This window comes from Charadrius vociferus, unplaced genomic scaffold (assembly GCF_000708025.1).
Source record: "Charadrius vociferus isolate BGI_N301 unplaced genomic scaffold, ASM70802v2 scaffold431, whole genome shotgun sequence".
Taxonomy (NCBI): Eukaryota; Metazoa; Chordata; class Aves; order Charadriiformes; family Charadriidae; genus Charadrius; species Charadrius vociferus.
In genome coordinates this window covers 313,442-313,993 of record NW_009646943.1, presented here as the reverse complement: position 1 = coordinate 313,993, position 552 = coordinate 313,442, and positions in this window count along the sequence as shown.

Here is a 552-nt window from a genome sequence, read left to right as displayed (position 1 = left end):
GAAAACTTGAAAGGTGTTTTATAAAGAGAGCACACATATGAAAGCTTCTGAAGACAGACAAACGCTTGTATTACTCTATTATTAGCTTTGATACTTAGTTCTCCTGCTCACGAAAACCAACTGTCTACATCTTCCTGTTTCTTCTCGTGAGTAATTTAGACCCTGAAGAGGTAGATTTATTTCCATTTTGAGGCTAAACTCAGACATGCAAAGAGCTGTGCTCTGTTGTTGGTTTTAATCAGCAGTTATTTACTCAACAAGAATTGCAGCTTCCAGCTCTTCTGGCTGATCTACAAAATCCCGACTGATGGCAGCAGAGGAAGTCACTTTGGGTTTGGGGGAATTGTGGAGGTGGGGAGAGCCATGGGAAGGAAACAAGGGTTTTTTTCAGGATAAGACAGATCTAACTTAACAACATTGTCAGACGTGTAAAAGTAGAAGCAGATTGCAAAAATGTGGTTTTTCAAAAAGTTTCTCCCAAACATTCATGGTTCTCAGCACAGACTTTCATTATTAGCAAACTTTTGTTAATCAGTTTATCAGGAGCTGCTT